Raw genomic sequence first — 25851 nt, 5'->3', positions numbered from 1 at the left:
ATGAACGTCACGGGGGCTGGACGCCCCTCCTGTCTAAGGCGGGTCCCTGGAAGAGTGCAGAAGGGTTTGCTGGGCAAGCCGAGCCTCCCTCTAGGGCTGTCAATCAAACAGACCCAGCAACTGGGAAGCAGCCAGGGGCGAAATCCGAACTTCCTAGCTGCAGCTCCTTTGAGGAGAAATGCATCCAAGGGATCCCAGGGAACGGTTGGGGCCCCTCCCCTTTTTCACTTCTGTACGTACATCCAGGTGCAAACACATTTGCACACGCAGACCTACTCACACAGACACACACGTGAAGACACGACACAAAATAACGCATGCACACGCAAATGCACAATACACGGGATCGCCCTCCCTTTTCCGCTAATGATGCCCTTCTCCCTGCAATCCAACCCTTGCGTTCTAGTGACAACAAAAAGAGCCAGAAGATTCAGGGTGTGTGACGCCGTGAAAACCCCAAGTGCTACCGTAGCTGTGGTATTCTGGTACGGCCGGAAGGGACCGGAGAGACAGGCCACCCTGCAGAGAAGGGCACTGGGGTTCCTCAAGGGATGCTGGGTGTCCCCAAGATGCTACAGCACAGACTCTCTATTCCTTCCCCAGTAAATCCCTCCCTCCACCCCCCCTCCCCCGCCACTAACCACGAGTTAGTCTCACTAACACCTCCCCAGGACAGGTGCAGACGCTCCCAAAGAGCAGAGCGGAGATGCTTAGCACATGTCCACACTTGGACCCTTGGCACGTGAGTCACTGTTTCAGGCAGGTGAAAAGAAGAGAGAAAGAAAAAGGAAACCCACGTTCCTTTCGATTGAGATAATTTCTATTTTAGAAAGCCAGCCAGCAGAGTAGACTGTGAATACGAATGGCTAGCGATTTCACCCCAGGAAGTATTTTCAATCCACCTTGCTTTTCTTTTCTTTACTTTTCTTTTCTAAGTTGTATTTATTTAAGTAATCTCTGCACCCCACATGGGGCTTGAACGCACAACCCTGAGATCAAGCATCGCGTGCCCTGACTGAGCCAGCTACCCCCCACCACCTTGCCTTAATTGGTGGTTTCTTCAACATCCGATGCTGCTTGAAATGCGGATTCTTCCAGGAGGGAAAGCACGTGTGGGAATGAACGTGGCACCCACAAAATGCTGTACCCCTTACAGCTGGTTCACTCAAAACTTTCTTGCCACCCAAGTAGGTGACAGTCTGCTTCACTTCCAAAAGCAAACGGGCAGAAACCCCAGACAGCATTACGTTTAAGGACACATCCAAAGTGCCCAGCGAAATGCCTGGCAGGCAAAAAGCAACATAAGCACCAGACCCCCTCGCTCCAGCATTCGAGTGAGACAGACTCCTAATGACAGCTGAAATTCATACGCAGTGATGCTGACAAGGACACTCCTGAGAAAACAGGACCGGTCCACTTACTGAGCACCTGCTGTGTGCAAAGCACTGGGCTAGCTGCCCTCCAGAAGGGTCACGTGTCACCCTGAGAGTACAGCTAAGCCCACTCTCCCATACAGGGGAGGATGCTGAGGGCGCTCAGGCTGCGAGGCCAAGGTCATTCCGTGAGTAGCTCAGTACACGACACCCTACCTCCCTAGCTCAGCTTCTTTACGTGCAAAGAAAACTCCTGACCTGCAGATGTGATACTTCTGCTCCCTGGGATGCCGACTGAATACGCTGCTCTCATTTTGCAGGCACCAGGGAGCGGGCAGCCGCAAGGGCCTGGGGGCAAGCAGAGGGAACGACACCCCTGGGGACCGAGAAGCACAGGTCAGGGTGGATGGGTGAGGCAGGGACTCCCTCCAGCAAGGGACGACCCGGTACCCTGCAAGCAGGATGGGACTGGGAGCCAAGCAGCAGAGGACAGAGAGCCCATTGCCAAATGACACAGGCTCTTTGCAGGGCTCTCCTGCTTTGGGAATGAATGGCTGGGAGAGTCCACTGGGGAGAGAACACAGCCCTGGTGCCAGAAGCTTGGGGTTCGAGTCTTGGCTCCTCTCATTTCCTGTGTCTTGGGGCAGGTCATTTAATGTCTCTGGGCCTCAGTTTTCTCCTCCAGGAAGCAGGAATAGGACGGCATTTCTTCTGTGGTTGTTGTGATGAGCAAGACTACGGAAAAGCATTTTCAGAAAACACAGGAAGCTGGAAACGGCCCCGGTGTGGTTCTGTGGGAACCCGCAGAATGAACCAGAGGTAGCAGAGGCCCCCAGCATGCTGAGTTTTTCCAGTCTGACTCAGTCGTCTGGAAATTACATTCTCAAGGTCATGCAGAATCTGCCCAGAACCCAGGGCCACGTGTCTTCGCACACAAATCAAGCCCCTGCAAGCGAGAATGTGTGTGCAGGACGGCTGGCCTTTCGGAAAAATCCAGAAACTGTGCAAGAATCCAAATGGACAAAAGGAGAGACTCGAGGGAGGTAGCAGAGGCGAGCAAACTGTGAAGAGTTCAAAACACGATTTTTTTTTTTTGCAAGGATCGCTTACAGAAAACTTCCCTGATGCTTTTGGGACACTCGGTTCACTGAAGTCTGACGCACCCACGTTTCACAAATGCCCGACTGCAGTTGGTAAGGAAGGAAAGTCTGTGCCAGCATCTGCTATGCCGGGAGCTCCCTTGGTCTGTGCACTTCTGAGAGGCCTGGGGGCGGGGGGTGGGCCTGCTGGGCACCTCTCCATCGTTAGCGTGCCCCAGGACACCAGACTGAGCCTCCTGACCCTGAGGCCACCAAGCACGGGATGGGACTACCAAATTTTGAGGCCAATCTTGCCAAGAGAGAAAACTGACCAGTCCCTGATGGCAGGCTGCTGACTGCTCCCTCTTCAAACAGCTCGGAGCTGGGCAGAGCACAGAGTCCCGACGGCACCCCCAGCGACAGCAACACAGTCAACATTCAAAGACACGCAGGCCTGGGGTGTCCGAGCATCTCGGGGCTGGGAAAGTCCAGGTGGGAACCAGTGACTTTTGCCTCCCAAACACCTCTGAATTCCACATTCCCTTTCCTTCGTGGCATTAGAAAATAAAAGGGGAGTGGGGAGGACGCCGGGGAGGCTCAGTCAGTTGAGCCTGCGACTCTTGGTTTAGGCTCAGGCCATGATCTCACAGTTCGTGAGTTCGAGCTCCGTGTGGGGCTCTGAGCTGATGTGTGGAGCCTGCCTGGGACACTCTCTCTCTCTCTCTCTCTCTCTCTCTCTCTGCCCCTCCCCTGCTCGCATGGGCGCTCTCTCTCTCTCAAAATAAATAAACTTAAAACGAAGAAAACAAAAGGAAAACCAGCCCACGTGCAGTGTGTGGAGAAGGCTGGGTCCCAACCACATGAACTTCCCTTGCACTGCTCCCAGTGCCTCTTCTGCTTAAACGTGAGCCTGGCTGGGTCCAGGGTGCCACCAGTCGCTGAGCCCCATGAAAACGGGGCGCTGGAGAGGAAGTGAGGAGGGCGTGCACGTGGAGGCTGGGGGAAGTGCCACCCAAAGCCCCGCGGCAGCCTGTGAAGACACACACTTGACGTTTCCATTTTCCGGTCCCCTTCTCAGCTCGGGCACCCAGGGTGACTGCGTCGGCTGCTCGTTTCCACAGCCTTATGCACCCAGCACGTGAAAGACGGCCTCAAGTTTAAGGAAAAAAAAGGTTCAAGGGTTCACATCGTGAGGCTGAGGTGTCTCAGCAATGTCTCCAACGGAAGCACAGGGAACTTTCCCCCAGGGAGTCCGCCAGCCCGTGCCCCGCTGGGGCGGGGGGAGGGATCACCTACACCCCCGCACCGCCCTTCCATGCTTCCGGCCTGTGACCTTCCGTCAGGGGCAGAGAACTTTCTGATCATTCAGCCGCTCTGATCAACTTCCTGCCTTGCCTTCTGGTCTGCTTAAAAAGTACCGTGTTGGGGCGCCTGCGTGGCTCAGTGAGTATGACTTTGGCTCAGGTCATGATCACACGGTTTGTGAGTTCGAGCCCCGCGTCGGGTTCTGTGCTGACAGCTCAGAGCCTGGAGCCTGCTTCGGATTCTGTGTCTCCCCCTCTCTCTGTTCCTCCCCTGCTCCTGCTCTGTCTCTCTCTCCTTCAAAAATAAATAAACGTTAAAAAAAAAAAAAAAAAAAAAGAACAGAACAGAAAATAGAGTGTAATGCATGGAATAAAGGAAGTATTACCCTGCAAAACTTGTTTTACATGTTCGTATATTTATATATTTTATAACATATGTAATATGAATATCGTATATATTATGTGTTATTTATACGTATGTAACATATGTTATTGCACAAATATGCTGGTATGGAAATATTGGTTTGGCAAACTGGATTTTCCGAATGTGATCATGTTACTTCTGGTCTCACATATTCTAGAACCTTGCCACTTCCGGATGAAGAATTAGAATCTATGGCTCTCCTCTTGAATTTCGGTGGGTCTTTGTAACTGGCACAATGGGAAGAAAGAAAAAAACAAAAAGCAGAAGTGACACAATGTGACTTTGAAGGGTCAGTAATAATAAAAGGTGATGCAGCTTCCAGAAGACTCCCGCTTTCTCTCAGGATGCTCTCTTACAGAATCCAGCCATCATGCTACGAGGAAGGCCAAGCCCCATGCACGTAGCTTCTGCCAACCGTCCAGGCTGAGGTCCCAGAGAAGAGCCAGTGTCAACAACCAGACAAACGAGTGAGTGAGCCTTCGAGTGATTCTAGCCTCTTGCCCTCTTTAGAGCTACCCAGATGATGGAGTGTGGAGCAGAGAGGAGCTGTCCCTACCAACCCTGCCCAAATTACAGACCTAAGACCTAAATATATGGCTGGTATTGTTCCAAGCCACTAAGATTTGGGATAGCTCATTACGCAGCAACAGAGAAGCAGAATCAGTCAGTGGGTTGCAATATAAAACATACGTTATCTCTCACTATGGATCATGTTAAAAAAAGTTTGGGAAACATTAGGGGTGCCTGGGTGGCTCAGTCAGTTAAGTGTCCGACTTCAGCTCAGGTCATGATCTTGCGGTTCATGAGATCGAGCCCCACATCGGGCTCTGTACTGACAGCTCAGAGCCTGGAGCTTGCTTCAGATTCTGTGTCTCCCTCTCTCTCTGCTCTCTCTCTCAAAAATAAATAAACATTAAAAAATTAGGAGGGGGAAGTGGGGGATGGGCATTGAGGAGGGCACCTGTTGGGATGAGCACTGGGTGTTGTATGGAAACCAATTTGACAATAAATTTCATATTAAAAAATAATTTTAAAAAATTAAAATGCGGGGCGCCTGGGTGGCTCAGTCACCTGGGGCGACTTCGGCTCAGGTCATGATCTCACGGTCTGTGAGTTCAAGCCCCGCGTCGGGCTCTGTGCTGACAGCTCGGAGCCTGGAGCCTGTTTCGGATTCTGTGTCTCCCTCTCTCTGACCCTCCCCCGTTCATGCTCTGTCTCTCTCTGTCTCAAAAATAAATAAACGAACGTTAAAAAAAAAAATTAAAAAAAAAATAATTAAAAAAAATAAAAACGGGAAAAAATTTTAAAAAAAAGTTTGGGAAACATTGAACTAGACCATCGGTACGAGGGAAACTTACATGTACTCACACATTTTTCTAGTCATTTATTCACTTATTTACTCTATAAATGTTTACTGCGCCTAGTACTATGCTGGGCATATTAATATACTATTTGTCCCATTTTCCCAGCATCCCTGAAGGAGCCAACCTCAAAACCCAAAGCTTGGCAGAAACCATTGATGTTTGCAGCCTGTGCTCCCAATGGCACATTTCACAGAAAAAGCCACTGTCTCCACTCTTGACATTCACAAACATCGATACGAAGGTCATGTCTCCCCGCTGACATCCTCGCTCTCCTCTGTTGGGGGCCTTCTCCCTCATCACTGACTCAGCCCCAGCCTGTCCCTCTGCACACCAGGTAGCTTCAGAACCCACCCTGAGCAGCCCGATGTCAACACAAGAAGCTACAGGTGCAAAGGTACAGATCAGTCAAGGAACAAAAGACAGCCACGGCCCCAACTGGTGACCAGATTTCGTCTTGGCCAGATGACTTTCCAGAGTGATAAGACTCTTAGGAAGCCAAGCAAAGGGGGAGCTCCTATTTCTAGGTCTACTCTGATACTTCTCTCAAAGTGAAACTTGAGGGAAGTTTCCCCATCTGGTCCCTTCACCTCTGTCTCGGCCCGCTCAGGCTGCCGTAGGGCTTCAGGCTGTGGGGCTTCAACAGCAGACATTTCTGCTCACAGTTCCGGAGGCTGGGAGTCTGAGATCAGCATGATTGGTTCCCGGCGGGAGCCTCTTCCTGGTGTGCAGAGGGCCACCTTCTCCTATACCCTCAAATGGGGGAGAGAGATCATCCCTCTGGTGACTCTTCTTAGAAGGGCACTAATCCCATCATGGCGGCCCCACCATCCTCATGACCTCATCGAAACCTACTTATTTCTCCGAGGCCCCGCCTCCAAAGACCATCAGGGGGATACAACACTCAGTCCACGGCACCTTCCTCTCCTCGGGACACATGGTTCCTCTTGCAGCTCCACACCTGCCAACGGCCTGTGCACGATCACAGCAGCCGCTGGGGCTGTTCTGGGAGCGGGCAGCACAGAGGACTGTGCAGCCTCTATCTCCTGCCTATCTTCCCATCTCAAGCCCTGACAAAGGGCCCACTGAAGCTGGGTCCTGAGAGAAGACAGAAGACGTCAATGAACAAAGCAGCAGAGGGCCCCCGACCCACTTCCTCTGAGGATCCCTGGTCATAAAACACTTCCTGTCAATGGTCACCGGTCATGTGTGCAAGTTAATTAGAAATATGACCATTTACTCACCTAGCCCTGGTCTGTTCATCAGCATGTGACTAGGCCACGGTCTGCTTACAACAGGGTTTCTCAACAGCAGCACGAGGGGCATTTTGCACGGGCTCATTCTTTGTTGGGGGGGGGGGGGGGGACTGTCCTGCCCTGTGGGATATTCACAGCGGCATCCCTGGTTTCTACTCGCTAGATGCTGATAGAACCTCCTTAGCTGGGACAACCAAATTTACCTGCAGACATGGCCAGATGTTCCCTGGGGGGCAAAGTCTCCCCCCCTGGGAACCGGGTTGACCTGCAGGAGGGAGTCCAGTGGTGGGGAGAAGGCCATGGGGGTCCTCCAGATGGTGTCCACTCTTTCTCTCCCCCTCCACCCACCTCGCATCACATTCCGTCTCCTCGGTGAGTTTCCCCTGCCTTCACCCAGCTGCCTGTGGCTTCCTCCCACTCTGCCACGAGGATCAGCAGAGAACAGATCCCTCCTTTCAAGGCTTGATGGGAGGCTCAGTCCATACAGCATCACCCTGATCCAGTTCCTAAAGGTGTTGTCTGCAGACCATTTGTTCAAAAAACATTTTCAGCGGGGCGCCCGGGTGGCTCGGCCGGTTAGGCGGCCGCCTTCGGCTCAGGTCATGATCTCACGGTTCGAGAGTTTGAGCCCCATGTCAGGCTCCGCGCTGACAGCTCAGAGCCTGGAGCCTGCTTCGGATTCTGTGTTTCCGTCTCTCTCCGCCCCTCCCCTGCTCACACTCTCTCTCTTTCTCAAAAAAAAAAAAAAAAAAAAAAAAAATAATAATAATAATAATAATAATAAATATTGAAAAAAAAAGAAAAAAAGAAAAGAAACATTTGCGGAGCCTCCTTGAACGGCCTCGCCAAGTTCTTAAATACCAAGAGGAAGTAAGCAGAGACCTGCGAAGCACCATGTCCTGGGAGAGCCTCAAAGTCACAGACAGACGGCTTCACAGCATGGCAAACCCAGGAGTCCAGCGCCCGACTAGGGGCTCAGGCTTGAAGGACACAAGGAAGGAGTCGACATCCCCCAGAGAAGCCATGTCAGGGCCACAGCTCCAAAGTCCAGTAAGAAGCAGCCAAGCAGGTGGAGCAGGGAAGGCCTTCCTTGAACAGGGGGTCAGAGGAGGCACAGTGGGTTCTTGGGAGAACGGGATGGGGGTCAATGTGCTGCAGAAACACCAGGGGGAAAAAAAAAACCAAACAGCAAGACAAAATGTGGCTGGAAAGCCAGAGGCCTAGAGAATTTGCCACACGCTCAGCCAATGTCTGATGCACTTCAACTGACAGGCTACCTGTGGCAGCAAAGGTCACTCCGCAAACTCACACAGTCCTGAGAGGCATGGGTTCCCCAACCCAACACCGCCAGGGCAACCTCAGAGCTGCACCTTTCTAGAATTTTCTCTCGTGGGTATCTTCGGGCACAGGCTGTGTGCTGTACTTGTTACCCTCTCTTACCAGACCCTTCTTGTAAGAAGCTGGGAGTCTGTCAACCTCTAGCTACTTACCTGGGAAGGGGGTGCCAATAAAAAAAAAAAAAATCAAGCAACTAAACTCAAGCACAGAGGAACAGAGAACTCTAGAGGAAAGTATCTTTGATTTGTAAGAAATGATGGTTGTCGGGGCACCTGGGCAGCTCAGTTGGTTGAGTATCCGACTCTTGATTTCAGCTCAGGCCATGATCTCACGGTTCGTGAGTTCAAGCCCCGCGTTGGGCTCTGTGCTGGCAGCACAGAGCCTGCTTGGGATATTCTTTCTCTCTCTCTGCCCCTCCCCTGCCCACACACTCTCTCTCAAAAATGAAGAAACATTAAAAAAAAAAAAAATGATGGCCGTGGTTCTCTACATCCTTTGCTTGCATATCGTGAGAAAGTTATCGCGTGAAGCCTTGGCACATGCTGTTCCCTCCACCTGGAATGCTGCTTGCTCCCCATTCTCCACCCCCCTCCCCATCCTCTCCTTGCCAACAAGACTTGCTTTGCTAATGGCCTTCCCCAGACCCCTAGTGTATGCTCTTGTTTCTTGTCACGTCTCATACTATAACTGTAATTAAATAACCGACTGTGTGCTTTCCTCCACTAGACCAATAATCTCCAAGAGAGCAAAGCCTGAGAATGTCTTGGGTACCACATCTCCGGACGGGTCTGCCCAGGTGCCTCCAGCACACCAAGCAGTTGTGAGACTGCTGAGCTATCTCTGTACTGGCTGGTACCCGCCACAGATCTTGCCTAGGACTCAGACTCGGTCCAAACTCAACAACGGGTGTTCACAACAGGCGTTCATTGTCCTTACTGTGGACAAAGGGCAGGCCCTCAGAAATGGGCTAGCCTGGGATTCTCAACTCTTGCCTTTTATCCATGGCTAACAGGCTGAGAAAAATTTAGTGTCTTCCCCGACTAGTTTTCTTCTAAAAACCCAGTATTATAAATATAGTAGTTGGGCAGTGGAGACTATGACAGAGAGGATGTCAGCTTGTGTTCATGTTTCCCTGTGTGATTAGAATGCTAATATCAGGGGCGCCTGGGTGGCTCGGTCGGTTAAGTGTCCAACTCTTGATTTCGGCTCAGGCCATGATCTCACGGTTCGTGAGATCGAGCCCCACGTCGGGCTCCAGGCTGAGCATGGAGTCTGCTTGTGATTTTCTCCCCCTCTCTCTGCCCCTCCCTTGCCTGATCATGTAAGCCTCTCCATGGGGTGGAGAGGGAGGGAGATTAACAGTTCGTGGTTTATTCTTTGGAACGTTTGAAATTTGAATCACACGCATGTATTTCCTGTACAAAAAAAAAAAAAAATACACACACACACACACACACAAATGAAACAAGTGTTGAAAAATTAAATTTTGGAAGTAAACAAAAATTATTTTTAATGTTTATTTTTGAGAGAGAGAGAGAGACAGAGACAGAGACAGAGACAGAGTGTGAGTGGGGAAGGGGCAGAGAGAGAAGGAGACAGAATCCGAAGCAGGCTCCAGGCTCTGAGCTGTCAGCACAGAGCCCGACGCGGGGCTCGAACTCACGGAACGTGAGATCGTGACCTGAGCCGAAGTGGGACGCTTAACCGACTGAGCCACCCAGGCGCCCCAAACAAAATTTAATTTTAAAATGAAAACAAAATAGGGACGTTAAAAAAAAAAACAAAACAAATCTGACACTACAGGATATAAAATGAAAATAAGTTTTCCCTCACCGATCCCTGTCTCTTCCCCAAACGATTATGAACAGTTGCTTGTATAGCCTCCTAGAATATTTATCTTTTTAAAATAATTAACCTAAATGGGAGCATGTTATACATGCTATTTCACACCTTCACTTTTCACCTAAAATCTTGGAGATCTTTCCATATCCGTGGATATGTATCTGAATTCTGTATATTATACTTGCTGTATATTACTACTTGCTGTATATTATATGGTATTAATATAGCACAATTCACACAACCCATTCCCCTACACATATACACTCAGGATGTTTCCAGTTATTCAACATTATAACTCAGGCTGTAATAAACAGTTGTGCCAAAATAGGTAAACGAATCCCCAGACGTGAAGGGAATTGCAGGGGTGAAGGGTAGGTGTGATTTGAACGTTGCTATTGCTGCATTGTTGGGCATGTACTCAATCACTGCACGGCTTTATTTTCTCCATCTATAAATCAGGAAAATATTGACGGGCTATCAGGTTTCTCCCATAAAAGGCTTGGCTAGCCTGAGAAATACAAAGCAGGGTCATTTAAGGTGACATTCACTCAAAGGCACTGTGTTCATGCAAAAGCTCAACACAGAACTGTGTCTGGGGCCAGACACTGGGCTTGGCTGGAGGTCCAACAGCATGAGCCTCAGTGGCCCTGGATGTCTTGTGGCCAAGTAACAGGTCTGCCTTGCCAGGAGGGCTTTTTGCTTTCCTCCTAAAATCACGTTCAAAACCAAAAAGGTGCTCTCATGAGTAAGGTATGAGAGAAAGGGGGAGCCCAACCCAAAGGCAATGGGTCTCAGTGAAGGCAGCGTTAAAGAGTTCCAGCCTCAGAGCCAGGGGTTTAGGAAAAAAAAAAACCCAAGAAAATGCAAGAAAGTTGGATTTCTGCTACTTCTCCCTTGACCTTAACCCACTTTTGAGTTCCCACAATGAGACACCAAGCCCCACTGAAGGTTTAGCTTTGAAAACGTCCTTCCTAGGGGTGCCTGGGTGGCTCGGTTAAACGTCCGACTTCGGCTCAGGTCATGATCTCACAGTTCAAGAATTCGAGCCCCGCGTCGGGCTCTGTGCTGACAGCTCGGAGCCTGGAGCCTGCTTCGGATTCTGCGTGTCCCTTTCTCTCTCTCTCTGCCCCTCCTCGGTTCACACTCTGTCTCTCTCTCTCGAAAACAAATAAACGTTAAAAGTAAGATGCCCTTTTAGTCCTGATCTCTCTCAGTCGGCTCGCTGAACACAACAGACTCCCCAGCTATCACATAACAGGTGGATGTACGGCAGGGAATACCCCACAGGCTAAAATACTGATCACGACCTTTGGCAGTCCCTGCTTGCGTCTGGTGACAAGCCGCTGCACCCCGGACAGGATCAATTGCTGGTGCACTTGAATCTGGGGAAGAAAAGACACTCCCCCATCCCCTTCATTCAACAAAAATCCATTACGTCTGTGCTGGGCTGGGCTCCAGGGTTATCGATGTTTAAGATGCATGAGAGGACGAGGAGGAAGAAAACATATACATGTGGAGACAGAGAGACCCCCAAGCCACGCAAACCACGTGCTGAGCCTTCTGTGGGTGCTGTTCCCTGCGGCATCTCATCGGTTTAGCTTAACAGCGAAGATCCTTAAATGCCGAGTGACAATGTGACGTGATCAAAGGGGTGAGTCATCCTATGTACAGAGAACTCTGAAAGCCTCAAAGGGCATGTCGTGAGTTAATAAGGCTTCACCTCTACTCCAGCGCGTGATTCCGTAGATCTAGTCTGGATGCCCCCCTCACCCCCACCTCCATCCACCGTCGCACCCATCCTAGTGAAACCTAGAATAAAGAAGCCGGGCACAGCGCGCTTATGTAAGAAGGAGCAGAAGAGACAGTTATTTCGAAGGGGAAGGCAAGAGCAATGAAAACGTTGAGGAACCGAGGATGCAAATTATCTTCTTTACAAAGAGAATCACTTATAATCATACAGACTCTTAACAGATCTTGTAGGCCATGACCGGTTCCCAAGCCTGAGAAAATACAGTGCCGTCTATGAACATAAAATTTTGCCTTCCCAAACACGAACAGAGAAAAGTTTTAATTTTAAGACACGATGACCCGTCCCTCCCCGGAAAAGACATTAATATTAATTATATAACATTATACATGACATATGTTGCACATATTACATATAACATTCATATATTAATCTATGTTGCTGAGCATTTATGGACTTGACATTCGTATGATTTGTATTATTTCTAATCTTTACCGCCGACCACCCTGCAACATAGGCACCGTTGTCCCCATTTTACAAATGAAGAAAAACTGAGGTTCAGTGGCCAAGTCCTGACCTAGGATCCTAACCCAGACCTCCTGAGGTCAGGACTTCATGCACGCCGCATGTTCTCATGACCTCAGTGCAGTGCTATCAACTCTCTATTTCCCTCCAGAAGCGAGCCCTCGGTATTGCACTGTCCCAAACACGGCACAGGGGTGAACATCTGGCCCCGAGCAGGTGTCAGTAAAACCCCCCGAACCAGCGAATCTGTGTCACAGCCGGTACTCTGGTGAGAGTACTAGCTGATAATGTTCCAAGAGAATTGTTAACCCAGACACAATGTGTGAATTTTTTCTAATTGATATTTAAGAGGGCGATACAGACACTTACTAATATTCCAGAGGTGGACATGATTTTATATCAGGGAGTGAGAGTAAAATCACAGAAACAGGGGCCCATTTGCATTCTTGACTTCTGGAGACATCCTCCCTGCAGTCACAGCCCTCGGGACTTAACTGTTCCAGATGTGCTGGGTAGGAGGGTAGAGACATACTATTCAACCTTCACTCACATTTGATTCTCTGGAGACTGCCCCCTTGTCAAACACTGCAACAGGCTCGAGTTTTAAGCAACTATTGTAATGCCGAGGCAAATGAGAGGGAGGGCCAAAAAATAAACAATTGAAAATTTAAAAAATGGTGATGACGAATCCCTGAGATTTCAAATGGATTTGGGCGTGCCGACAAGTCTGAGAAAGTCAGACAACGTCAGCACCACTGCCCCGTGCGGGCCCGACCCAGAAGGAGCTCTGATGCCCAGCTCTCCTCTACAGCACAGCTGCAGGCTCGGAGGCTGTCAGTCTGTCTGTCTCCAATGCACCAACTATTATCCAGAGCCTTGGACCCGAGAAATAACACCAGTTCTGCATTTCAGGAGGGTTTTGTTAGTTTGCTTTTTGCACGTAAAGAAGCTGAGCTTGTAAAGTTGGGTGTCGTTTATTGAGCACTTACTATGTGCTGGGCCCTGCACTAAGCACCTGGCACGTATTACCTCCTTCTACCTTCACAGGGACCATCTATGTTAGAAAATATTATCCCCATTTGACAGATGAGGGAACACAGCTACCGAACTCCTAAACTCCACGGTCTTCTATCAACAGTCGTTCTCAGCGTGGTTATCCACTGTGAAGGGAGAAGACGAATTCTTTAAAGAAATACCCGTGCCTGTGTTCCACCCCCAGAGATTCTTATAGGCTTGCTCTAGGGTGTAGCCTGGGCACCCAGAGTTTTAAAATCAACCTGGGTGACTCTAGTGTGCAGTCAAGATCGAAAAGCCCTGAGCTAAGGCAAGTACATGGAGGAGGGAGCATCTGGACCCAGGTCTCTCTAATTCCAGAGCCTGGGATGGCAACTGCTGATCTCTGCAGCCCTCCCTGCTGAAATTAACATTAGGCCCCGCCAGTCGATAATAATTGTTACAGGAACGCCAAGCGAGACTAGTTCTGCCATCTCAGGCTGCCCGGGCCTCCCTGCAGCCAACTTAAGGGTTAATGTGAGCTCTTTGTGAACCGTGCCCACCTGGACTGTAATCCATCAATCTGCAGACGACCGGGCTCAGAGCCCTGCCCCTGGACAGCACCTCTCCCTTCTAGAAAAGCAAGAGCTCAGACGCTCTCCCCTTCCAGGGCTGGCTGGGTCTCCTGGCAGCAATTTTGCTAACAAATGCTTGCAGAAATCAAAACCAGATATGTTTCCTATTAAATCAGAGAACAGCTTTCAATGTAAACAGTACTCGGGTTATGATCCAAACATCCGTAGCCCATTTTGAGAAACGCAGAGCCCTTTAATACTTTAAGAGAAGTGCTTATGTTGTTATCTTTCAGTGCTTCAGCTTTGCCTGGGGTGTGTCCGTCCCGTGTGTGTCTGTCCCGCCCTCCGTACATCCTCCACTCACTTCTCTTCCCTAGTGTTCCTCCCCACTGGATAGGCAGGAACCACTGCAACTACCTGGGTATCCAGACACACTGATGATCTCATCTGCTAATCTACAAGTAATCAGACCGAGGCAGAGAACTCATTCCACGATTCACATCTGCCCAGGCTGATATGATTTCACGATATCCTGAGCATTTAACATTAAGTTCGCCTCCCCCAGCCCTCCCTACTAGCTAGGGGTAGGTAGTGCTGTGCCCAGATGCGTGTCATGATCTTGCGGTATTATGAGTTCCAGCCCCTGGACTGAGTCTGACTTCGGCTCAGGTCATGATCTCGCGGTCCGTGAGTTCGAGCCCCGCCGTCGGGCTCTGTGCTGACAGCTCAGAGCCTGGAGCCCGTTTCAGATTCTGTGTCTCCCTCTCTCTCTGACCCTCCCCCGTTCATGCTCTGTCTCTCTCTGTCTCAAAAATAAATAAACGTTAAAAAAATTTTTTTTTTAATATTTTTTAAATAATGAGGAGCAAAATGGGGTACAAACATGTTTGATATGAGCTCATCGGGCAGGGAGGTGAAAGGGTAAGAATCTGCATGCACCCCAGTGGCCGCACTGTCCATCCCTGGGTTCAAATGGTTTGCTCTTGTTCATGGAAAAGTGACTAAGGCCATGGTGTCATGGAAATGACCAGACTTATCTCACTGACCATTTCTGTTCCAAACTAGCTGTGACCTCAGGCAAGCACCCTAAAACCACTCGGGGCCCAAGTTTCTTTCTGTATTCTGAGGCAGTCTCCGACCCGCAGGTCCGTGAGCACCAACACAGAAATTTGCTCTCCTCTGTCCTCACACATTCCTGTTGCCACAGCACACATAGGGGCTTTGCCCCGATTTCTGAGCTGGTGAGGGTTTGGGCGAAAAGCTGTGGGGGAAACAGCAAATCTGAGATCACTGCAAATGACACGATCTCTTCAAAATGAAATGCGGCAGGGGTGCCTGGGTGGCTCCGTCGGTTAAGCATCAGACTTCGGCTCAGGTCATGATCTCACAGTTTGTGGGTCTGAGCCCTGTGTGGGGCTCTGTGCTGACAGCTCAGAGCCTGGAGCCTGTTTCAGATTCTGTGTCTCCCTCTTTCTCTGCCCCTCCCCTGCTCACGCTCTGTCTCTCTCTGCCACTCAATAATAAATAAACGTTAAAAAACATTTTTTTTAATGAAATGCGGCACACGGAACTGACAGGTCCCACAGAGAGAGACACATGCCAAGAGGAAAGGAGAAGATATTTGAATTTAGACTTGTCTTCAGTTTCATACTTCGTGCAAAAGAATTGCATCGTCTCAGCTCCACTAGAAAAATCAACCTCCTCTAATTATCAAGTGAATCCCCTAAACCTAACTTGATAAATAATACAAATACCAGCCTTCCTACAACAGCACATTTATTGTCAGTAATGCAGTAACAGACCAGCTTACCTGCACGGTAGAGGGGATTAAACACGGGCAAAGAAACAGAGCTCAGCCTCTGGCAAAAGGCAAAGTGGAGGAAGAGGGAGGAGGGAGGTCGTTAGCATTCTGGTAAAGGAGAAGTCTGGCAGCATTCCAAGCCCGCACTCCTGTCTCCATAAAGGACCAGATTTCTTGATGTTCCATGAGTACCACTTCTCACTTATGCTAATATGCGAATATTCAGGAACTAATATGCATATCAACAAGATCTAGACACTGCCATGGCCATAATCTATTTGATGACTGTAATAATGTTTGCACTTGTACTGAGCCCTTAATCTTTTTTCTTTTTTAAGTCTATTATTTATTTTGAGAGAGAGAGAGAGAGCACACACGCAAGTTGGGGAGGGGCAGAGAGAAGGAGAGACAGAATCCCAAGCAGGCTCTGCGCCATCAGCTCAGAGCCCGCTGTGGGGCTTGAACTCAGGAACTGTGAGATGGTGACCTGAGCCGAGATCAAGAGTCAGATGCCTTGGGAGGGGGGATGGGCTAAACGGGTAAGGGGCATTAAGGAATGTACTCCTGAAATCATTGTTGCGCTACATGCTAACTAACTGGGATGTAAATTAAAAAATAAATTAATGAATCTGAAAAAAAAAAAAAGAAAAAGAGTCAATGCCTAACCACTGAGCCCCCCAGGCGCCCCTACTGAGCCCTTACTCAAAGGAGACCAAGATCCAACCCTACCTTTCCCCTAGCAGCCTAGCCGTAGTATTCAAACAATTCAGGAGAATAAGCTCTTGTCTAACATTCTCCAGGGCCAAAGGCAAACAGATTTTTGTCCTTTGGCAATGCCTGTCTTCTTCCCTTGCAAAGCCACCGTTCTGACGTGGAGAGAAGATGCCTGCCACCAGCCAGAGGGAGGGACAGCTGGGTCTGACCTCACCGTTGTTGCTAACAAGCTCGCTTCCCTTTCCAAAGAACCAAGAAACGTGCTCTGTAAGAAGACATCTTACTGCTGCAGCTTAGAGCAGGCACACACATAAGAAAACACAGGTCTGATCTTTAAGAAGCCAGGAGCTTGTCCCGCTGGGTCGCACAGTCCATACATCCCACCCTTCGCCGTCCTAAGCCTCTGGGGCTCGACACCGCTGTGCGGTGTCTGATCTCTTCATAGGGCATCACGTCAAGGAAGCAGCCAGGTGCGGAAGGCTTGATTAGAAGAGACGTACACACGGTAGCAGAGGGAAGGTGCGAGAGCTTCTGCCTGCTCCACCGCAAAAGGAGGAAAGCAGTGCTGGCAGGGACTGACCAGGACTCGCAGGGCGAGAGGCGAGCACAGAGCCACGGGCTGGGGTCTGGACCAGCCACCTTGTCCACGTGCCTAACACACACAGCCCCACTGCCGGCATCCAAACTGAGGCCAGAAACTGAAGTTCAACAAAGCCGCAGCTCTGGGGTCTATGAAACGCAACAGGGCGTGGGTTTTTAAACAGCCACCCGGGTCAGTGGCATTTATTTCAAATCACTTTTCTTTGTTTTTATTTTTAAATGGAAGGGCTTAAGTTTATTTGTTTATTTTGAGAGCGAGACAGCACGAGAGGGGGAGGGGCAGAGAGAGAGGGAGAGAGAGAATCCCCAGCAGGCTCTGCACTGTGAGCACAGAGCCAGATCCAGATGCGGGGCTCGAACTCACAAAACCGTGAGATCACGACTTGAGCCGAAAGCAAGAGTCGGACGCTTAACCGACTGAGCCACCCAGGTGCCCCTGAAATCACTTTTTAAAAAAAATTTTTAACCTTTATTCATTTTTGAGAGATGGTGGGGTGGGGCAGCTGAAGAGAGAGAGAAAGAGAGAACATGAGCAGGGGGAGGGGCAGTCTAGAGAGAGGGAGACCCAGAATCTGAAGCAGGCTCCAGGCTCTGAGCTGTCAGCACAGAGCCTGACACGGGGCTCAAACCCATGAACTGCAAGATCATGACCTGAGCTGAAGTCAGACACTTAACCGACTGAGCCACCCAGGCACCCTCAAATCACTTTTAAACCCCCATGGACCTCTTCACCTGACACTTCAAAATCAAACCCTAGGAACCAGCACTCCTGTGCTGCCCTAAGAGAATAAGGGCAAAGCTTGGAAACAGAGATCTGTATTTGTTAGCACGGTAGGGGCCACCGGTGGGGTGATCAGTTATAACAACACACGGCCCCGATCTCTAAACCTGAGGCTACCGTCAAAAGGGAGGACCATCCTTCTGGAAGACAGTCAGCCCAGGAGAAGCCTGGGCGTGCAGCCCCAGGAGAGGAAGGCTAAGCCGGGAGGAGCTGGATATCTGCCAGGTCCAAACAGGCCTGCTGCAGCCACCTGCTAATCCCAGAGTGACATTCTCAAGCAGTGTCAGCAGACACGCCCCCAAGATTGGTGGTGAATCCCATGTGCAGGCTGCGTCTACTCCCTCAGACACATCTATGCAGGTGGCAGCCAGTTACGGCAAGGGAGGTCTTGCAAGGACGTGGGCATCCTGAGAGAGAACGTGCAGGCCGCCATGATCCCACCAATCTGTCCTGCTGACAGCAAAGAGAGCTTTTAGACGCTGGAAGCATGTATTCGAGTCTCCCCTCCTTCTACCAGCCTGTAGTAATATGTCCCTTACCCCCACCAGACCCTTCCTGCCCACCTCGTAGGGCCTACAGCTGAAGTGGCTTCCTGAATTCTAGGCCCGTCCGCTCTAGGTGTCAACGTTTTTTGGCAAAAATTTCCCAATCTAGAAGGGAATGTTTAAGAACCCTTTTTGGAACCTGTATGCCCTCCTAGATGTTAAGCAGATCCCTATGTTACCATCATTATCGAAGAGCAAAGATTTCAGTTGGAAGGTGTATCAGTCTGCTAGGGCTGCATAACAAAGTACCCCAGATGAGGTGACTCAAGCAGCAGAAATGTGTGGTCTCACAGTGCTGGGAGCTGAAGATCAAGGTATCAACAGGGTTGGTTCCCTCTGAGGGCGTGAGGGACAACCCATTCCACACCCCTCTCCTGCTTCTGGCCATTTACAGGCAACCCTTGGCTGGTTCCGGATTGCTCCAGTCTCTGCCTTTGTCTTCACATGGAGCTCTCCTTGGGCAAGTGTCTGTCTCCAAATTTTTCCTTTTTATTTTATTTTTTAAAGTGTATTTATTTTGAGAGAGAGAGAGAGAGAACAAGTAGGGGAGCAACAGAGAGAGAAGGAGAGAGAGAACCCCAAGCAGACTCGGATGCTTAAACCGACTGAGCCACTCAGGTGGCCCCGAGTTTTCCCTTTTCATAAGGACACCAGTCATACTGGATTAAGGCACACCCAACGACCACATTTTAAGCTGAAGGCCCTATTTCCAAATAAGGTCACGTTCTGAGGTATTCAGGGTTAGGACTCCAACATAAATTTTTTGGGGGGCGGGGGTGGGTGGGGAAGGGGCACAATTCAACCCATAATGGGAAGGAATCTTAAAGATCCAGGGATTTTCAAGCTATATTTTATGAAACACCAGCTTTTAAAAATGCTCCGTAAAAAGAATCTCTCCACGGGTGTATACGTACCCCCAAATTCACTGAGTTGCCTACATTAAATATGTATAGCTTTTTATGTGTCAATCATACATCAATAGAGTGTTTTTAAAAAATAAATTAAGGCCTTTTTAAAATTAATAAATTAGAAAAAGGGAGACACAGACAGAATCCTCTGGTCCGCTATGTTTGAGAATTGCCACGACCATGTCCTAGAAATTCATTATTATGACACAAACTTATGAAACACCACTCCTCCACGTCAGGCACTGAGCTTGCTGAAACTCCAGAATTCAGTAAGACCTGGTTGCCTCCAAGGAACTAGGGGTTTTTTGAGGGGGATGACGGTGGGGGTGTACAGAGAGGTAAATGTCACTGTACTGTGGTAAGTGCTATGACAGAGGCAGGTGCAAGTCACTTGGGAGCCCAGAGGAGAGAAACTTACCTTAGCCTAAGGCATAAGAGAAGGCTTCCTTTGAGGGATTTGGGGGAACCTACCTGGGTTTTTATTTATTTTTTTTTATTTTTATTTTTTTCAACATTTTTTATTTTTTTATTTATTTTTGGGACAGAGAGAGACAGAGCATGAACGGGGGAGGGGCAGAGAGAGAGGGAGACACAGAATCGGAAACAGGCTCCAGGCTCCGAGCCATCAGCCCAGAGCCTGACGCGGGGCTCGAACTCACGGACCGCGAGATCGTGACCTGGCTGAAGTCGGACGCTCAACCGACTGCGCCACCCAGGCGCCCCTACCTGGGTTTTTTAAAATGCAAAGGTGGGGCACGTGGGTGGCTCAGTCAATTAAGCATCCCGCTTTGGTCCAGGTCATGATTTCATAGACCGTGAGTTTGAACCCTGCATCGGGCTCTCTGCTGTCAGCACAGAACCCGCTTCAGACCCTCTATCCCCCTCTCTCTCTGCCCCTTCCCCACTCATATGCTTTCCATCTCTCTCAAAACTAATAAATTAAAAAAAAATTTAATGCAAAGGAGTTTGCCAGGCAAAGTCATCAGGAAGGAGGGATTCCGGTCAGGAAAGTAAAGGGAACTGAGGTATACTGCAGTGTGTATTTGAGGTGCTCCTAGAGAAGAGAGGACAAGGGCAAATGACAGGGGGGGGGGGGAGGTAAAAGATGAGGACGTACAGAGCCAATGAGGGCTTGAAGTTTATCCCAAGAGTGAGAAGAGCCAGGGGAAGCCCTGATGCGTGGGGGATGACAGAACGAGAACCAGTTCTAAATAGACTCGGGGTAGATAAGAAAGACTAGAGGCGGGGAGGCCGGCGGGGAGGCCCGCGGGGAGGCTGGTGTTGGCAAAGCATCATTTCGCAGCCATCCTAACAGAGACCGGCTGAGGTACAACGCCACCGATGGATGTTAAACCCAGGGAGCAGTTGTGAAGGTGAGCCAGAAATAGTCTCAAAGAGTCTCCCCACAGACTGCTTGTTAATTGCAACCGAACAGATAGTAACAGACACAGGAGCAACCAGGTATGCCTTGAACTGGGTGATCAAAATTACCACCACCAATGCCGGGCAGAGACATTGTGCATCTCCACACGGGATCCTGAGAACAGGAGAACCTGAATTTGACCATGAAGAAACTCAGACGAACCCAAACTGAGCGACATACTATTAAAAAAAAAAAAAAAGGAACTGTATTCTTTCAAAATGTGAATGTCATAAGAGAGAGAGAAAAACTTGAAAATGCTAATGAGACATGACAGGTAAATACAATGTCTGACCCGCATGGTGCCTGTGGCAAGGATAAAGGGCTACCAAAGACACTATTGGGTCAAGTGGCAAAGCTGGGCTATGGAAGGGAGATGGGAGGGAGACAGCGTGTGGATGGTTAATTCACGGAAGTTGAGATAACTGCATCATGGTCTTGTAACAGAACGTCCCGTTCTTAGGAAATACACACGGAAGTATATAGGCGTTAGAGGCCATGATGTATGCAAATCACCCTCTAACGGTTAGGAAAAGATTAGACAAGTGTGTGTGTGCATGTGTGTGCATACATGTGCATGTGGGAGAGAGAAAATAAGAGTGCATATACAACAGGGATGAGATGTTAGCAGCAGGGGGACCTGGATAAATGGCAGATGCGTGTTCTTTTATTCTAGAAATTATTTCCTCAGAGATAATGCTGAGGGCCTGAACTGGGGAGGCGTTGGCAGCAGTGAGGAAGGGAGGAGGTCAAATCTGCAGTGGTTGGTAGGATTCGGGGGGACGAGGGAGGGGGACGCACAGAATGGTTCCAAGTCTCTGGTGTGTGCGCCCTGAACACAGGCAGGGAAGAAAGAAGGGGAGCCGATCTGGCAGGAAAAGGAGAGGATTCTGGATTAAGTGTCAGCTTGCATGGCTCCTTCAAAAACCTCTTCCTTAATAATGTCGGTGTAGTTAGCCACATCTGACTCTGGCTACGATCCATCCTAAACGTAGACAAGGGAATGCTCACCTCAGGCAGCTATTTTCCGTTAATTTCCCTTTCTGCTTTGCAAGCACCCATCCGCCATTTTTTCCCAGGTGATGGTGGCACTGTGGCGTTGCCACCTTGTCCTGTCCAAAGGAAAGTTCCAGAAGGGAGAGGAGAAGCCTCTTCTCCCAAGTGTCTCCTCTACCCCCATAAGGCACTTCGCACACCGAGTAATCTGCACCAAGGACGCGCTCTGCAATAGGGACTGGCCCACAGTTCCCTTTTGTGTCATGTCGTCATTTTAGCTGCCCCCCAAAAAGGGTATTCTTAAATTTTTTAACATTTATTTACTTTTGAGAGACAGAGACAGTGTGAGCAAGGGAGGGGCAGAGAAAGCGGGAGACACAGAGTCTGAAGCAGGTTCCAGGCTCTGGGTTGTCAGCACAGAGCCCGACGTGGGGCTTGAACTCACGAACCGTGAGATGGTGACCGGAGCCAAAGCCGGACGCTTAACCAACTAGCCACCCAGGGGTCCCCAGAAAGGGTCATCGCCCACCAAACGTGGATCTCTGAACAACTTGGAAAAGAAAGTGAAAGCTTCCAAATGCCATAGCAACACTCAGACTTCCTCCCACATGCCAAGAAGGGCAGAATATCTACATCATCGGCAACGGCTCCGTGTGTGACTCGATGGCTTGCCTCCACTCTCCCCGGGATGAAGAAAAACGCCCTTAAGCCGCATCCAGGTAAGGTCAGCGTCTCATGCCACTAAACTGCCACAAAATCTACAGACTCTCAGAACGGGCCTCTGGGGGTCATGCTTCTAGCACCCCGGTGGGTGGGGTCCTGGCACCACCTCCTGAAGATGTTCTGGAGCTGCCGACCTCCAGCTCTGGCTCCAGAGAGAGAGCCAAAGCCATTAGCAGGGGCTAATTTTAAATGCTGGAGTAGGAGCAGTGACCTTCTGCCCTTGGAGAGCAAGTACTCAACCACCCAGGCAACCCAGCCCAACTGCCAGCAGAGAAGACAGCTTCGTAGAGACTCAAATACTGGGATTAGAGTCCTCATGGGCCATAAAAGATCTGACGGCCAGACACACAGGTCGTGTTCTCCACGACTTACTTATAGACTCCCAGGTCTTGCCACTAAGGGGGCAAGACCATACCTCCCCAGGGCAGGACTTTTTTCGGAACAGAACGCTTCCCCAAAGCATTCTTGCTATATTTCTTCCCTTGCTTGCATTTCTTCCCAAATGATCTTCCTCCATCAGTCATTTTTTTTTTTTTTTCTCCAACTTACACAAGACCCATTGGCTTCGCTACTTGGCTCTGGAGAATGTGTAGCCTCATTTGATCAAGAATCCTGAAGCATGCTGCCAGAGTTGCCCTGATGAGAAGGAATGCCAGCCAAACTGTTTCAGAAAATTCACGCCATATTATGGAATGTCAAGCCGAACCGAGGAGAGTTCCTTGCTGAGTTTTTACACGGGGACTACGAATGCTCTGGCCTCTCACTGGATTCTATGTGGGGCTAGTGGGGACGTTAGGACTCAGGACACAATTTTAACTAAACTGCCGCTCCTCTTGGAACAGGCAAAAACAAAACAAAACAAAACCCTAAGTAAACTCTGTGCCATGAATTAGCACTGGGGAACGGCACAGGGGTGTGGGGTTGATCTTTACTTATGGGACACTCCAAAGTCCGTGAGTATCCAGAGTCCCCAAGACCCGCCCAGGCTTGGGAGGAGGATTAACAGGACTCGGCATATAGTTATACCCAAGGCTATGACTGCTCACAGTGAAAGAACAGGAAGCGAGAACAGCAAAGGGAAAAGGCTCACAGGGCAAAGTCTGGGGGAACCGGGCACAAGTCACCAAGACTACCTTCCCGGGTGGGAGTAACGCAGGACATGCTTAATCCCTCCAGCGGCTGCCAGTGACCATAGGCGTGAACTGCTGTCTGTCAGGGAAGCCCATTGGAGACCCCGTGTCCGGGGTCTTTACTGGAGGCTGGTCACGTCGGCACTTCCTGCCCGGAACGCACCAAAATTCCGGACTTCCAGGAGGCAAGTGTTCGGTATAAATCATACACGCTTTGCGCAAACAGTTTAGGCACAGTGACCCATGCTTATCGCTTAGGGAAAGTTTTATATCCGTGTAGGGAACTATTTACAGCCAAGCTCCCAGATGCCTCAGCCAAAGGTCAGCCTTGCAAGCAGGCCTTTCTCAGGCGGACAGTCTCGGGCCTGCGTCACAAGTAAACCGAGACTCGGGCCGAGGTATGTGAATCCCAGACCACAGCTGCCCTGGGAGGGTGCTCGGTAAGGTTACCTACCCTGATGTTAGAGAGGCTCTCACTTACGGACCGCCCGGTTTGACACATATGACATCCTTTTTATCAGCTGTGATGCTCACTCTTTGTGCGTGCTCAGCAACTCCCGCCAGAGTCCCTCACGGACATCACAGAATTTCTCAGAACCAACAGACCCCTGAAAGAACATCTGGTACATTCCCTTCAGGATACGGGATGAGGAAAGAGACCCACAGGGAGGTTCAGTGATTGCCCCAGAATAAATCTGGATTTAAAGGCCCCTTTTCCTCTTCCAGACTCTCCTGGCCCCTGACGCTGACCTGGCCCCGGTCCATGGCCCTCAGCCATGACCTCCAGACCTGAGAGAACGGAACAGACCAGCAACGTGGAGGCCTGAGCCTAGGGAGCAGCCTGGCCCTGTGACTGGACCTGGGGAGATCAGGGAGGAATGACCAGTAGCTGAGTCATGAAGAGGTCGTGGAGTATGCAGGGTCAAGTCTAGTGCATCTTGATAAACACTGGGTCACTCTGTAGGCGTCTTGAGACGTCATCAGCAAAGCCCTCCAAGTAGTGTGTTAAGCGGGTCCCGGTATCGTGGCTCCAATATGAAGACAGTAGCTTGGGGGCAGGGGCAGCCAAAGGCCAAACAGCTTGCTAAGGTCAAGGGAATGTTTACTCCAAAGACATAGCGAATGCTAGGTTGAGGTCAGAAAGACTAGTGATCCTGATCAAATCCACCACGGGAGGGAGGGCCCCTGCATGCTGTGTTTTCTTTAACCAGACCCCCATTCCCGCCCCCACTCTCCGTTCTCACATGCAGAAAGGTAACAGGATTCGTCCCTGAGGAGTTAGAGGGCTGCATTTTGGTGGTAGTAGCTGTTTTCTAAGTGTGGACTAGGAAAGAGAAAGTCAGTGGCCACACAGGGAAACCCAGGTAGAAGACAAAGAGAGAAGTCGCTCAGGATCCCTGTACCCCTCCTCCTAATCCCTCCTGAGGCCGAGGCATGGACCTGTACCCTAATCATACCTCACCCACCCACCCCCCGACCCCTTTCTGTCTACTCCTGGGGCTGGTTTCTGTGACCTACAAGCAAAACAGACTTAATAAATACCAGTAGGACTGGCTGGCCCAAGCTTGTAGAGTTAGCCTCTTCGTTCTTATGACAAAGAAAGCCTGTGGAAATGTTCCAGATTAAAGGAGTTTAAAGAAATGAAGGCTGGGGATGCCAGAGGCCAACAGGTAAGATGACAGGTAAGAAGTCTGCCCCCCAGCCTTCCCCAGCTGGGGAATCACACAGTGACCGAGCTTGGAGCCCTGGACAGAGAGGGCTGGCTCCGAAAGCCAGTTTCCTCCCTTTGAAGCTTCGAGATCTGAGTAGACAGCTTAACTCCTCTGAACCTCGGTATTCCTTGTCTGTAAAATATTTAATTATACAGGCTCACCGTCCTTTTTCCAAACTCTCTGGAGCCAGATACAATTTAGGTCTCCCAAATCTTAGAAAAATACAGTGCATTTACTAGATGTTACGTATCACCCCCAGCATTTTTCTAGAGAGATGTGTGGGATGAACACTCACGTGCTGCGGGCCAGAGAAATCAAACCATAAATTGTCTCTCATCAGTTCAGCTTCGGCTCTGTGATCAAATGAGTTTGCACAAAACCAAAGAAAAAATTCAGTTTTCGGACTTTGGAGTGTTTGTTTGCTTTGGTTTTAGATTTTTGTTGTTGTTGTTGCTGTTGTTGTTGTTATTTGTGGATTCAGCATTGAGGCTTGGGGGCCGTGGCCCTGTTACCTATCTTGCCGGATTATTGTGTGAATACACAGGTTAATCCAGGGACAGCACTTTGCACAAGGTCTGTTACCGCCTACGATCACATCAGCGTATGCCTGTGTCTCTCACTAGGCTGCGAGCTCCTTAAAACCCAGAGATATTGGGGCGCCTGGGTGGCTCGGTCGGTTAAGCGGCCGACTTCGGCTCAGGTCA

General features: G+C 49.8%; 1 long non-coding RNA gene across 1 annotated transcript; it reads right to left on the bottom strand.

Moving 5' to 3' along the window:
* Window positions 1–14643: 14643 nt before the first annotated feature.
* LOC125939552 (uncharacterized) lies at window positions 14644–20218 on the bottom strand. Its single transcript, XR_007463091.1, has 2 exons — window positions 19893–20218; window positions 14644–19637 (listed from the first exon to the last, which is right to left on the bottom strand). It is a non-coding gene; the product is annotated as an uncharacterized LOC125939552 (long non-coding RNA).
* Between the last annotated feature and the right edge of the window lie 5633 nt (window positions 20219–25851).

The sequence above is a fragment of the Panthera uncia genome, assembly GCF_023721935.1.
Source record: "Panthera uncia isolate 11264 chromosome B2 unlocalized genomic scaffold, Puncia_PCG_1.0 HiC_scaffold_25, whole genome shotgun sequence".
Classification (NCBI taxonomy): domain Eukaryota; kingdom Metazoa; phylum Chordata; class Mammalia; order Carnivora; family Felidae; genus Panthera; species Panthera uncia.
The sequence above is the reverse complement of the archived record's forward strand: the minus strand, read 5'-3'. Positions and strand labels throughout refer to the sequence as shown.